The sequence below is a fragment of the Mauremys reevesii genome, linkage group 10, assembly GCF_016161935.1.
Source record: "Mauremys reevesii isolate NIE-2019 linkage group 10, ASM1616193v1, whole genome shotgun sequence".
In the NCBI taxonomy this organism is placed as follows: domain Eukaryota; kingdom Metazoa; phylum Chordata; order Testudines; family Geoemydidae; genus Mauremys; species Mauremys reevesii.
Genome location: NC_052632.1, coordinates 28,877,922 through 28,892,817, shown reverse-complemented (window position 1 = coordinate 28,892,817; position 14,896 = coordinate 28,877,922). Strand labels below are relative to the sequence as shown.

The 14,896-nt window shown below is 37.3% G+C and overlaps 1 protein-coding gene and 1 long non-coding RNA gene across 12 annotated transcripts in view; one reads left to right on the top strand and one right to left on the bottom strand.

The window, feature by feature from the left end:
* FAM189A1 (family with sequence similarity 189 member A1) overlaps positions 1-14,896 on the bottom strand; it is a 424,039-nt gene that overhangs the window by 367,065 nt on the left and 42,078 nt on the right. The gene's annotated exons all lie outside the window — the stretch shown is intronic.
* Positions 6,584-14,762, top strand: LOC120373380. 2 transcript variants are annotated; one of them, XR_005585516.1, is made up of 3 exons: positions 6,584-8,479; positions 11,593-11,686; positions 14,703-14,762. It is a non-coding gene; the product is annotated as an uncharacterized LOC120373380 (long non-coding RNA). The 2 variants fall into 2 exon arrangements; XR_005585515.1 differs by lacking the exon at positions 14,703-14,762 and adding an exon at positions 11,819-11,956.

Sequence of the window (14,896 nt, the reverse complement as noted above, 5' to 3'; positions counted from 1 at the left end):
CTCTCCAGATGCACACTTTCCAAGTGGCCCCCTCTCCCTGTTTCTCTCAAATCCCTAACTGATATTTTGAATAGCAGAAAGAAGCTGAAGCTTCATCTGAGCCTTCAGACCATTGAGTGTTCAGATGAGTCAGCACACACAGCACCATATTCTCCGCTTTCTTAAAGCTTCTATGACTTGCAATGCCAACACACAAACTCTAAAATGATGGGTCTGTAGAAAGTACATAGTCATCTCCAGGTCAGGTGACTTTTTGTATGCCATTATGATCTACTACTTTTCAAACAAACCATCCAAACAACTGCTATTTCAATCCATGGTTTATATGAAAATCAGCCACTCAACAACAAACTTGAGTTTGTTTTTGGGAGACATACATTTATGCTGGGGTTTTCAAAGAAATAGAAGAAAGTCAAGTATCAGAGGTGTAGCCATGTTAGTCTGGATCTGTAAAAGCAGCGAAGAGTCCTGTGGCACCTTATAGATTAACAGACGTATTGGAGCATAAGCTTTTGTGGGTGAATACCCACTTCGTTGGATGCAGAAGAAAGTCAAGCACCTAAATGACCACTGACATTCCACTGGAGTTGAGTGCCTTAATTCCCTTCGGCCAGTGTTTCCCAAACTTGGGACGTCGCTTGTGTAGGGAAAGCCCCTGGCGGGACGGGCTGGTTTGTTTACCTGCTGCATCCACAGGTTCAGCCGATTGTGGCTCCCACTGGCCGCAGTTCGCTGCTCCAGGCCAATGGCAGCTGCTGGGACCCGCAATCGGCCGAACCTGTGGATGCAGCAGGTAAACAAACCGGCCTGGCCCGCCAAGGGCTTTCCCAACACAAGAGGTATCCTAAGTTTGGGAAACACTGCCTTAGGCTCTCTGTACCCTGACTTCTACCCCGCATGCTACAAGAATATTGTTTACACATTGCATTCAATAGCCAAACAGGTTGGAATATATCATCTTCTTATTACTATTTTAACATCAAAATAGAAGACACTATTTGGAAACCATTAAATGTTTGAAGTTGTGATGCAGTTTCTGCGATATGCTTAATCAAGCCTGGCTTGATTATATTATGTCGTCTTCTTAAATTTAGAGAGTTACCTAGAAATGTTCTAAGAAAACAAAATAAAGAGTCCTTTTCATTTTTAAGCATTTGTGAGATAAATTCTCTGAGGAGACAAAAAGAAAAAATTAGACTGAAAATATGGGCAGTGCTTAACACTGACAGATCTACAAATATGGTACATCCCACACACTTGTTATAGTAATACCAATGACAGCTGTTACACCTACTACTAAGGGCAGCTCTGATCAATTGCAGACACTAGAATTACTGAAGTGCAAAAAGATCACTGTTATCTCCCAAGTAAAAACTTGAAGTCATTTCAAGTATCAGTCTCAAACTCTCTGCACCAGCATTCAGATCTAGATATTTTAAAAAAAATCTATTTTCAGTGTTTTCTGGCAGGTCTTTGTTTACTATTATTCTTAAAACAAAAGATAAATAATTTCACCATCCACTAAGCCTAACTTAAAAGAAAAGAGAAAAGAAAAGAGAAAGGCAATTTGACAGCCTTCTAAAAAGGTCTTAATCAATTATAATACCTAAGGATGAAATTCACCCTGATATGGAGGGTTGCAGAAGGGTTTCCATTATTTTTATTTCTAAGCCACTCATCACCTAACAACCTGAACACCTAACATTAAAGGGACACAATTAACAACAACAACAACAAAAAACACTGAATTATTTTCTAACTAATATTGTTGCAAACAACTTTTCAAAAATGACTGATTATTCCAGAAAATTTTTTCTAGCTTGTTTACGTAGATCATTTGACCATTCTCGGTGTATAGTCATTTCACTGTTTTCTGGTAGTTATGGGGGTCCCAGGCCCAACAACAAAAATATGAAAATATAATTCTAAAACTACAAAAATTGGCAGCCTGTTTCTAAAGGAGGTGTAAGACCTGAAGCTACTTTAAATTATTTTTTCTCTCCCAGTGTGATTAGACTCCAGGTAGAGAGTGACCAATTAATGGATTAAGCATCATAACACCCCAAATGAGAACTGTAAGGACGCTATCTTCATTTTATAGATAAGATAATTGAGGCAAAAATAGGCGATTTTTTTCTCAAGGCCACACAGGAAATTTGAAAAAAAGAGTTTCTTAACAGTTTCTTAACCAGTACAGACTCATTCCTCAATTGTTGGATTGTGGCTTTTTGGACACCTAGCAAATTCTTAGACAACTCCCAATTATCATTCAAATTTTTCTCATTAAATTCTTCCTCCGGGCTGATCTGGCTCACAATTGTTTTCAGCTTTGAGAAACTGGGTCTTTTGAAGTACCAACTACATATATATTACTAGTTTGGACTTGACCACATTTGTAATGTGCAAGCAGAATAAAATCATCCTCACTTGTACCTAAATCACCATTAATTTTTTGTTCTATCAAATCTTCTTAACTGTCAAGATGAATATAGTCCTAATACAGAATTCCCCCATGTGGGTTACCACACTCTGAGTATGGAAATTGTCATCTATAATATGAAGAAATTCCAAGGATGTTTTAGTACTTGCAGCATGAGACCTTCAGCATACAACACTCAAAACAAAGTCCCTTGTGAACATGCAAACTTTTTTTCTCCATACATACTATCAATAAAAAGAACAGGAGTACTTGTGGCACCTTAGAGACTAACAAATTTATTTGAGCATAAGCTCAACCACAATTCCAGAGGACGTGTGTCCATGCTGATGACGAGTTCTGCTTGATAACAATCCAAAGCAGTTCAGACTGATGCATATTCACTTTCATTATCTGTGTCAGATGCCACCAGGAGAACATTAATTTTCTTTTTTGATGGTTTGGGTTCTGTAGTTTCCGTATCAGAGTGTTACTCTTTTAAGACTTCCGAAAGCATGTTCCACACCTCATCCCTCTCAGATTTTGGAAGGCACTTCACATTCATCAATTTTTACATGTTATTTTGCATACATGTTTGTGTGCTCTTGATACTTAAAGTTTAATCCAGATGAAAATACCTCTGTGTTTGTAATAGTATTTCCTTAACATTAATATAATTTATGAAATGCGTATGTATATTAGACATATTATTCACATACTTAAGGAGATTTGTATTTAATAACAGTCAGATTAAGCCTGGACTTTACACAGGGGAAGAGGGAGCAAGGAGCCTTCCCATTCCTACAGGTGTGTGCAGTTTAGACCTTTCTTCAGTATGGCTTTGCAGCCCTGAATCTTCGGTGTAGTAAGAGTGAATAAGGAGTAAGGAAGAGGCAGGGCCACCTTGCAAACTCCAGCATGTTGAGGCATTTACAGATGGATTGTTGTATCTGAATTCCCACTGTGGCAGTGCAACTCTGCATTACCTACTTTCCAAAGCAGCGTCTACTTGACACATCTAGCCCCAAATCTGAAACACCAAAGAGTTCAAGACAAATATGGTCAACGATGGCCTCCATTTATCTTCAGGATGCAGCTCAAACCTAATTCACGTTGTCATGCCTGTCCAATTCCTTGACAGATGGCTATAATTAATACCTTTGGACTTCCACAATTCTCTTGCCATGGACTTGGCATTAAAATTCAGCCCTGGCTGTGGAAGTTTAAAAAAATTACAGAGGAAATTTCTAAATATAGACAAATGGTTAAAAGGATCCAGTTGGCATTTAAAAAATGACAAAAGCCAACTCTGTTCTCTGGCAGCTACATGAGCTGGTGTTGCTAAGCTCCTGCTGTTGCCCAGACAATCATACATCACCAGGTAATTCATGCAGGCCAGTGGTGTCCAAAGAACATAGAATTTAATACTCAAAATGCATTTTTAATCAATACATCTCAAATCTACTAATTTAAACCCATTTAAAGTGCTATTACTCTGCTTCCTGCTGACCAAATTATGTCAAAAACGGGGAAAACTAACTGTGCAGTGTGTTATTTTAGTTTAGGCGCCATGTTAGTTTTACTTCCTGTGATAATTTGGGGTTGCTTGCTTTTTTGCTACGAATGTAACTATGTAGATTCCATTTTAACTCAATCTACTCCTTTTGTTTTCATTTTTTATATTTACCATACAGGCTCCTTTGTCAAATATGTGCCTCAACTGGAGTCATAAGCCAGTTTTGAATTCTTTTATCAAAGATAGATGCTGGAGAATTCTCATGGTGTCCATGAATTTTTGTTTTGTCCATGACCTGTCCATGACTTTTACTAAAAATATCTGTGACTGACACATAGCCTTAGCTATGAGTGATCCTTCTCTGCCCCCCCCCAAACTCAAGTTACTTACATAAGTCTGTTTACTCTTCAGACTACATGTGAACCCTACAACTCGTGTGAATTTTTCTCATATTATTTTAGTGCACTAAGTTTCAATGATTCAGGAATATTATTTCTCTGTGTTCTGTATTCGTGGTAGAAAGATCCCCAAGCACCAGGGTTTGGGCTTTTATTCACATTTCTTGCTCTCCTAAACTGATTTATTGCATCATTTTCTTATTTCTTTCTATCACTACTAATGGTCTATTATTTTTGCAGTTTTCTCACACTAGGAAACCAGACAGTTTCTTTGCTGCCAGCCACCTTAATGGACTGACCACTATTTACAAACTGGTAAGGCCAGAATACCCAAACTGCAAACCAAAACCTATTAAAGATTGAAGGCCTGGTCCTGCCAAGTGCTGAGACCATTCTGTAGGAGGAGTTTAGCACCTTTCAGGTTCAAGCCCTATGTCACCCTATTCATGATTTCTAGTATTCACTGGTATGATTTTATTGATCACATACTGTCACAAGATGGGACCTCAGCTACTGTGAAACACAGGAGTCACAGGCTCATCTACTGTCTGGGCAGAGTACTGGGTGTATTACTCCCATAAAGAGTACTGGGTGTAATGCTTTATGGGAATATGACATAACTGTAATATGTTTTATGCTACCTGTGCCATGTAATATATCTCTGTAAAGGTTATGGTCTACTGAATCTATTCATCCTATTTGTACATATATATCATTTTTGTACTTGAAGTTATGAATATTGGATGTATACTTGCTTGATTTCTAAGTAAGCTTTGTAAGGTATTTGGTCAGATTTTTTAGAAAGGAATTTGCAAAATTAAGTGCCCAATCAAGAAGCACTTAATGAACAATGGATCTTGGAATGCTCCAATCCACATAAGAAGTCTACTTGAGAACGTTCAACGTAGCAGCCATTGTTCACGTGCTACCTGTAGTTCTGAGTCATGCATGGTCATGTGGCTTGCCCACGTGACTCCAAAACTCCATCTTAGAGCTGGACTTTGCATAGGAGAGAGGAGAGGGTCTCCACCCACAAGAGACAGACGATTTAAACCCAGGGGAGACCCCTCCATTTGGTCTCCAGCTGGCTAAAGAGAGAGCCACTCCACCCCCAAGGATACCTGAAAGGAACTGGAACAAAAGACAGTAACTACAGGGGGTGAGAGTGACTGCTGGACCCAGGCTAGAAGGAGGCTAGTCTATAAAAGGAAGCTTACTGGTGAGGTTTTTATCTGTACTCAGTTGTATTACTGTATTAGATTTAGATTTGCGTGTTTTATTTTATTTTACTTGGTAATTCACTTTGTTCTGTCTGTTACTACTTGGAATCACTTAAATCCTACTTTCTGTATTTAATACAATCACTTTTTACTTATTAATTAACCCAGAGTATGTGTTAATATCAGGGGGAGGGGCAAAAAGCTGTGCATCTCTCTCTATCAGTGTTATAGAGGGCAAACAATTTATGAGTTTACCCTGCATAAGTGTTATACAGGGTAAAACAGATTTATTTGGGTTTAGACCCCATTTGGGAGTTGGGCATCTGAGTGTTAAAGACAAGAACACTTCTGTAAGCTGCTTTCAGTCAAGCCTACAGCTGTTAGGTGACATGATTCAGACCTGGGTCTGGGTTTGCAGCAGGCTAGCGAGTCTAGCTCAAACCAGGCAGGGCACTGAAGTCCTAAGCTGACAGGGCAGGAAAGCAGGGGCAGACGCAGGCTTGGCACATCAGGTGGCAGATCCCAAGGCAGGCTCTGTGATCTAACTGTTACACTGGATACTAGAACTTATGGGCTCTTGTCCACAATGATTTGCTGAGAGACCTTGGTCAAATCTCCTAACTTCCATACGTCTTACATCAGTAAAATCAGAAAAGACCAAAATTTGACAACTTAATAATGAGGTGATTTAAAAAAAAAATTAAAAACTTCAACAAGTGAAGGGAAAATACAGAAAAAACACTGTTTGTTAACGGGTGTTTTAAAAAGAAAAGAAACCCAACAAACCTTTTTGGCTTCTGTCTACAACATAAAAGCAGCAAAAAATTCAAACAATTAAAAAAATCTTTTGCAGATCACCTTTAAATGATATGAACTGTATCTGCAATAACTCATTATAATACCTGAAAAATGTTCTTAAAGCATTATAATTAAGTTGCAATATATAGAGTATACATTATAATATGCAATATAGAATATTATACATTAATATTCTATTATTAAAATATCCATTTTGCTACCATAGAAAGACTACAGTAGCATTTACTGATAGTATTTTCACACCTACAGTCTGATTGTATTTTCTGCTGTGTTGTACTTATTTTCTGATAAGAGCTTATTCAGTGCCTCTTGCAAGACAGCCTATTAATTTTGACAGTTGATGCAACAGGAGACAAGAAAAATTATTTTGACCTCTGAACAATCTATCACATAATATCCATAAACACATCTGTGGCAAATTCTAACAAAAAGAAGCATTATTTTGAAGGGTTTATTATTTCCTTTAATACTGTGATGTTTTGTTTGTTGTTTCATGTTACTTGGACTGAATCACTAATGGGACAATTCCTAAGAGGGTAAGTGACAAAAAAAATATTGGCATTTGCCACTGTTAAATGCCAGCTTGATTTAAAGACTGTATGATAAATGGCTATATTTACAATGGAAGGTTAATATTTTGTTTTTTAAATTCCACAGGCATTATAAACTGCAAAACCACAGATAGATTTTAATGCTATTACTAACTAACTCTCAACTACCACACAATCCCCAGAGCTTTGCTATGGGCCACTAGGAGCTAAACTGAAATAATCAAACTCATTGCAGATATGGTATTTTGTACTTATGTTTTACAGCTATTTAAGAAAATAATTTTGGTGGAACTGGCTCATGAACCTTGTGACGGTAAGAGACAAAAATTAGTCACTAATACATTTGCTCTGGTTCTCACCCATTTGTAATATGCTTGATATTTCATCTTATGATTTTCTAAAAATATCTATTGCTTCTCAGGTCTTGAAATAAAGAGGGGATAATTACTGTATCTCCCAAAGAAAGTGGGGATAGGCAGATGAGAAGTGCTTCCTTTTAAGAATTTATCTGGAAATTTACTAGCTGCTTATTTTCACCTCCCTGCAATTGAGTTCTTTCAAAAGGCCAATGAGGAGAGTCAATATTTCTTCCACTTAGGTGATACGATATGTGTTTTAACAGAAATGGAGCATCTTGGAAACATTAAGAGTGTAAAAATTAGCAACAGAACACTGCATTCCACAAACGACGTTACCAAAAAGTATCTGTGTGAGAAGCCAACTAAGATAATTTCATACAATAGTCACAATTTTACTTTCTTGAATATCTCATTTTTGTGAGGGCCTCAGATCTGAGAAAAGATAGAGAGTCCCCAGTTGACATATTTCATAACAGTTCAATTGGGAGAAAAATATAGATAGTGAGCTCATTTTTAAATCCTTGTTACTAGAAATATTTTTTCAGTCATCTTCAACTGATTTCTACAAAAAATATTCTATTCTTCCTACTTCTCCAAAAGCTTTATTATATTTTACACCAGAGAACCACTTACATCCAAAAGGACTTGCTGATTATTATAATCATTGTGCATTATCATTATTCTACTCGTTGTTTGTTGGGCATCTGATAGAAATAAAATTATAGTGATTGTTGATTGATATACTTTACTTTAAGAGAGCAGAACACTTTACCACGCACCATATTATTTTATATCCTCTTCAACTTTGTGGTTACTATGTGCTATGCTAGTCAGAATTTGCATCAATTTCAACTTTGCTTCTTGCTGTAAAACTACATAAAGTAGAAGTCAGCGCAAGTTCTAAAATTCAGACTCAGTCTCCTGTGGTACTTGGATATCTGGTTGAACATCTACCTTAATAGCTGCCAATACTTCTGAGACTTTTCTTTTTTTATTATTTTTTTGGAGGCGGATTCTGACTTTGGACTTGATCCTGAGAGATGCTGAGGATCTGAAAGTCCCTTTGACTTCCATAGAAATTACAGGTACTCCAGATCTCTTACCAGCAGGCTTTTTGTTTGTTTTTGGCAGGTTGAATTTGGTGGGCTGATGACTGAGATGGATCATGTGCATCTCCTACACAGTTCTCCTTACTGAAAGGTAGATCTCTGTCTTATTTGTTTGCCTAACTTATTCATCTGTAATGTCCTTAGAATTTTATGCATGGCACTTAAAAATATTTAAAGAATGTAAAGCTCATGAAAGGTGGGATAATCCTGATAACTATGTAAGCTTCCATAGAACTGACCACCTCATTGTCCAGACCTCTACCACACCATCACAAAATACTGTACTTCAGCCTTGTTCTGGAGAAACCACCTCTCAGAGTAATGCAGCCAATTCAATTCTTAACATGTCCAAGGCCACAAATAAGACAGTTAACTTTTTTTGTAACTGATGTTCTTCATGTGTTGCTTCCGTGTTTAATCCTGTTCCCATTGAAGTTAATGGCAAAACTCCCACTGAAATCAATGAGACCAAAACCAGACCTCTGGCTGCTCTCTTAAAAGGGTGATTAATGACAGCTTGGATGATTTAGGTTTGACACATTTGTCATTCATAAATTTAAAAAGCAGGGGTGGGGGAAGTGTCACCTATTTTCTTTCACAGCCTCTCTGTATGCTGGCGGTTACTATATTATATAAATGAAGCTACCATGCAAAAAATCAGTACATACATCATGGTCTGAATGAACTAGGGAACAAAACTATCATCTTTGGGGAACTGAGCTCAAGTTTTCGCTCAAGTCTCTAAGGAAAATTGGTTATGTGATCTCAGCCTAATATCTATTTTTGAACATGACAACACAATGTGGTTTGCAACAGCCCAATTAGATTTTCATTCTGGAAGGAGAGAGGTTCTGTAGGTGCAAAGTAAGGTGGATTACTAAAAACACAGTGTGTGGAGAATCTCACACTGTTCGTAATATATCATAAGCTTGAGTATATCCAAACCCTTGAGTTCCTTCTCACCTTCATAAGCCCTAAATTCACTCAGACATTTTAAAATGTGACTACTTTTGCTCATTTTAGATTGAATTTTTCCATCTTCAGTGATGTATGCTATAGCAAAGATGAATCATGAGTCAGAAATTAATTCAAACATGTTAAAAACACTAAAATTAACTAGAATACATCTTGACTGATACCTACAGTTTTCCAGTGCGGAATTCTACTTTCACAAGCATGTACACAAGCATACTACATCTACTTTAGTTTCAATGTCAGAATGGTAAATCTTATTGTTTCCTTTTATCTTTGTAAAGTAATTGAGACATGTATCTATCCATCCCATGGTGCCAATGATAATTATGACTGAATGCCTTAGGTGATCTTATTCTGCCATGCCAGATACTATCCACTGGGAATTTTTTTCCTGGTGGCTGTTCAGATATTTACGTTTTCAACTGCTTCATTCACAGTAAATTAGGTTATGAGAGATGACCACAAGGTCCTTAATGGACAACAACAAAAAAAATGTATGATGGATTTAGTAATTCTTTTATATAGCTCTTCATTGTTTGAACTGCCAATATTTCTTTCACAATGAAAACTCTTCACTCAAAGAACAAATACTAGAATGCCTAATGTACTTGCTGCAACAGGGATTACAGGACAGTCTCATCAGAAGTGTTGTTCTTGGTTTTGTTTGTTTCCATCAAAGGAAAAACTGCAGTGATTACTTATAATATCTTAGGCTTGGCCGACACTTAAAACTAGATTGACCTAGCTACATTGCTCAGAGTTCTGAAAAATGTCATATCCTGTGTGATGTCATTAGGTTGACCGAACCCCCAGTGTAGCTAGGTCAATGGAAAAATTCTTCCACCTCTCAAGGGGGTACATTTACTGTAGTAATGGAAAATTCCCATCTGTCACTGTCATGTCTACACTACAGCCACAGAGGCATAGCTAGAGCTGTGCCACTGTACTGTAGACATACCCTTAAACAGCTAAGAAAATATTTACTAAATAAATATATACATTTAAAATGCTTGAGAATTGTAGCTAGTTGCTATAAACAGTGCAGGTATCTCAATAAAACTCAAGTCCAGTTTGAGAGATGGAAAATTCAATTCAGTATTTGATTTCATGAGAAACTTAACAGCTGCTGTAAGAAATTCTACTGGTCCAGACTACTCCCTACTGCGGAAAACTCAAGATGGGGTTTAAAAAGGAAGAAATCTCCCTGCAGAATTCCTTGAGGAAATGATTACCTTTACAGTGTTGTCCCATTGAGGGTCAGGTCTTGCTTTCCTGCTGGAAGGGCAGCAGGGCTTGCCAATAGGGAATGGATGAAGTCCCTATGCCTCTACATCAAATCTGCCCCACACCTCATCATCATGCCAGCATATGCCACTGGCACTGCAGAACCAGGGCCATTCTTAGACCGCAGCTGTCTGTGGGACAAATTCACCCTCACTCATACCCCAAAGAGGCAATCCAAAAAAGTTAATATAGCCTGCAACTGTATGAATAATTTTGTCTAATTTATGTGGGACTGAATGGGGGAGAAAATGCATCTTCCCTCCCATCTGTCCCCTCCATGTGCCCAGTCTATGACACCTCTCCCGACATGGATTCCAGACTATGCGAGAGTGACATGGAACAGTGACATCAATATGGCTGGATCTCTATCTTCATACAGATATAGGGGATAACTGCATATACAAAAGGTCCCTTCTGCATGTGGATCTATGGGGTATGATCTGGCCCACTGTGTGTATGTGTGTAGTTGTTTGCTTTAAGAAAACTGACCATTTAAAAATAACTATATCAACACAGATCAGTCAAAGTTTAATTACATCCCCTCTCCCAGCCCTTACTTCCAAAAATGTCTATCTCCATACTCTTGCGGCAGCAGCTTCTTAGTAAATAGTTGATCTTTTTCGTTTGCTCATAAAAATGTGTAATTAGAATTAGTATTTTATATTAAATATGACTCTTCCTATTAGACTCCATTTTAAAAAGTGACAATACAAGTACTACTTTAATATTTTCCTTTCAGGAAATTCCATATTGTTTCTGTCTCTCACTCTTTTATGTTTGACGTCATTTTATCTTTCTCTTGAGGAAACTACACAGTAACAAAGCAGAGTATGTTACTACTTTTACTTGGCAGACAATTTTCTTGCATTTGTCAATGCCCCCCTCACTATTTTCCTTCCCTCCCCAAACCAGTAATTTACCCAGGGCTATACCCTTCCCTTTCAGAAAACAACTGTAGAGAGGGAAGGGACCAGCAGCAGGTCAGAGGCCATCCAAGACACTGTGCCTGATGTTTTGCAGAAAGCCAACACAACATTCGGTAGATATTGTGGCCTTTTAGAAGTACCGCTATGTGCTCCCCAACTGTTGCCCTTTACCTGCAAATCAGACACTCCTGAGGCCTGGTGAAGGGGCCAATGCATTAGTCAGACATTTCTTTTTGTGATTTCAGGAGTGCTATAGAAAGATCTTGCCTGCTCCATACACAGAGAAAAGTTCCTGTGCCCTCTTAGCATTTGCACTCCAGCAAAGTAGAAGGCATGATTTAGCTTCCACATAACTATTTGTTATTAAATTATTTGTTATTAAATTCCCATTTGTTTTTTCCCTGGCTTTATTTTACTAAACACTCAGATCAGCTTTTTGCAGCAGACCAAAAATCCAACATTAATCTTAATAAAAGAATAGCTTTATTTATAATTTTAAATCTAGAAGAAAACATTAAGGTGAGGTTCTTCTCTGAAAAGTTATTATAAAAGTGACATTGTAGAGGTTACATGTTTATAACCTCCCATGGCTCCAGATCAAATATTGTCAGTTTAAAAATAGAGATATTTTTTATAACCACCAGCCCTGCAGGCTCACCTAGGATCTGAAAGACAGCCACGTTCTTTTCTCTTCCTGCACTTCCACAGCAATAACCATTTCATGGGCAAATTATGCCCTCCCTCCAGTGCAACTTTACTGGATACTAAATGGTTATACCAGTGTTTTACCTGAGTACCTGGTTTGAAGACCGTGGAATAGCATAGATATAAATGAGAGCAGAGTTTGTTCTGTAGAAAATTACTGGTAGCGAAGCCTTAAAAAAAAAAAACACACAGGAAAGAACACATCTTCCCCCTGAGTCCAGGATGAGTATGAAAAGCTTTTTTAAATTATTAACAAATGTTACATTAGAATTAGTAAAAACTTACAATGCCATCTCTCTTATCGCTTTTTAGATTAGAATGTGTTTTAAAGATTAGTAACTTGGAAATTCCACCCCACTCCATCTCTTTGCTAGAAAACCAGAAATTACATTGTTTGGAGCTATTAGGAAGCTCTAGCTATTAGCTAGCGCAGTGGCTCTCAACCTTTCCAGGCTACTGTACCTCTTTCAGGAGTCTCATTTGTCTCACATACTCCAAAGTTACACCTCACTTAAAAATTACTTGCTTACACAATCAGATATAAAAAATACAAATGTCACAGCATGCTGTTATTGAAAAATGGCTTACTTTCTCATTTTTACCATATCAATATAAATAATTTGGAATACAAATATTTTACTTACATTCCAGTGTATAGTATATAGGGCAGTATAAACAAGTCATTGTCTGTATGAAATTTTAGTTTGCACTGACTTCACCAGTGCTTTTTATGTAGCCTGTTGAGAACCACTGAGTTAGAGGAAGGATGGTCCAGTGATTAGGGCATTAGTGTGGAACCTGTGATGTCCAGGTTCTGGTACACCACAGACTTCCTGTGTGAAGCTGGGCAAGCCCCTTAGTCCGAGTTCCACATCTGTAAAATGGGAATAAGTATTTTCCCACCTCACAGGGGTGTTGTGTGGATGTAAACATTAAAGATTGTAAAGGTGCTCAAATACTGTGGTATGCAAACCATATAAATTCCTAGAACAGATAACCAAATTCAGGAACGCTTTCCATTTTTCTGCATGTACAGCAAAAGAATTTCAATATGTACAATAAACACTCTGGTGTCTGAGCACGGACCATATTCAAAATATTTTTTATGAAGACAAGGCCTAAAAAGAAATAATCTTATAGTAGCAGTCTGTCAACATATAAACTCTGAGAAAATTACCTCTACAATGTTTTGCACTCTGAAAATCTCAGATGTGCACACACAAATTGAGTAGACACCTAACTACCTTATTTGTGCATACAACTGTCATTCATATACACACAAAGTAAAGTTCTACAGTTAAATGAAAAGTGAGATTTTGGAAACCAAATTGAGGACCCTTTGGGAATCTCGGCCAATAAGTTTATTCAAACTCTCATACTGTTGGATTATTTGTAGACAGTAAGAGCAGTGTATGTTATGATGACATAAAATGTGCTTCCATAGTTACACTTCTGTTAATATTGCTATTATAAATGTGTAAAGTGTTTTCAGAGTGTCCTACTCACATCTGACCTTTCACATTCAACAACTTGACAGTGAAAATAATTTGAAAGAAGTTCAGTTTTTTTGAGTTTGTGGGCCAAAGAAATGGCCAATCTACTAAAATTAGAGCAGGCTGGATAAAAATCAATTAAAAAAATTAAAAAATGTGTTTTTTTAATTTAAATTGGATTTTTTGATAAAATGCTTTTGGAGGAAAAAAACCTATCTAAAGAGCGCTTTAATTAAGGTACATGATAGCTCAAAGATATCTCATCATAGAATAGGTATAAATTCTTATTCTATAGTATGAGACAATATATTCATGTAATGTTTAAGAAAAGTTTTGTAAATGAGTTCCAATAGTTCATGAATTAGGGACCCAATCTTATGTGGTTCCAGGGGCTTCTGTATAGATTAGTTAGGTTAATCTTTCTATCTACCCAATGGGAATCAGTGCTCAGTCTAGAAGATACCATCAGAGATGCTTAGTTTTGCAGTTCTCAAACTGTGGATTTATGTCTCCAGAGATATATTTGCTGTTAACAAGCATGTTGTTTTTAAATAAATATATAGAGGTGAGAAATAACAGACCTCAACCCTATTGTCCCTCTGCATAGAGTCCATCCCTTAGCTCTCTCTAAAAGTGCAAAGTTTCAAAAAGTTCAATCAACAGATGATTGTTGGGGGAGGAATAGATCTGGACAAGGAGAAGTCTGGAGATAAATGTAAGAAGGGAGGGACAGGCAGCAGAAACAAAAGTGAAACTGTTTTAGTAGTACATTCCAGAAGTCTTGAGGTCTTTCTGAGTGTAGCCTTCATTGATTTGAGATCTACCACATCATTCTCTCACTAGAAGGGAAACCCTATAATGGCAGCAGACTATAAAAGAGACCCAGTTTGGGAATATTTTAATGAAGTTCTTCTACCTGTGGCTAAGACAGGCATCCGTGCAAAATGCAAACAGTGCAACAAAGAAATGCAAGGCCTGGTTGCCCAAATGAAACAGCATCATGAGAAGTGTTCCTTCTCAGGAGGAAGCTGTGTTGAAGATGATGAAAGGAATGTGTCTGAACATGCAGGATCTTCAGGTTGGTAAACTTTTTTATTTCATACTTCTTTCTTAAGGACTGCCTGT